The sequence below is a fragment of the Penaeus monodon genome, chromosome 30 (assembly GCF_015228065.2).
Source record: "Penaeus monodon isolate SGIC_2016 chromosome 30, NSTDA_Pmon_1, whole genome shotgun sequence".
NCBI classification, from domain to species: Eukaryota; Metazoa; Arthropoda; class Malacostraca; order Decapoda; family Penaeidae; genus Penaeus; species Penaeus monodon.
In genome coordinates, this window is record NC_051415.1 from 3,286,748 (window position 1) to 3,287,122 (window position 375).

At 33.1% G+C, this 375-nt stretch overlaps 1 protein-coding gene across 1 annotated transcript in view; it reads right to left on the reverse strand.

Annotated features, from left to right (window-relative positions):
• Window positions 1–375, reverse strand: part of LOC119592455 (phosphatidylinositol 4,5-bisphosphate 3-kinase catalytic subunit delta isoform-like) — a gene marked incomplete in the record, with an annotated part of 17,810 nt that overhangs the window by 13,635 nt on the left and 3,800 nt on the right.

Sequence of the window (375 nt, forward strand, 5' to 3'; positions counted from 1 at the left end):
ATAAAATGTTCTTTCATTTGGAAAATGGAATAACTATCACATGGCAAAGAGACTGAATAGAATTCACAACAATGCAAACATGTCAAGCTCGTCAATCACTTCAAGATCGTGAACAATGTCATCATAAATCTATCATGAAGCTATGATTAACAGTTCTTGAAACTTTCCACAAAAAATGAAATGCCTAAAGCAAAAAGAAACTCAAGATCTATTATACAAACCAACACAAATCAGAAATCATGGACTAACAATATCTTAAAAATCTAATTTCAGCTAGAGACTCGTTCAAAAACTAACAGCGCAAGTGAAAATTACAAGCAGGGTTGTGACTCAGCTGGATTTTCACCAACTGTTACTATGGATGTTAATCAGCAT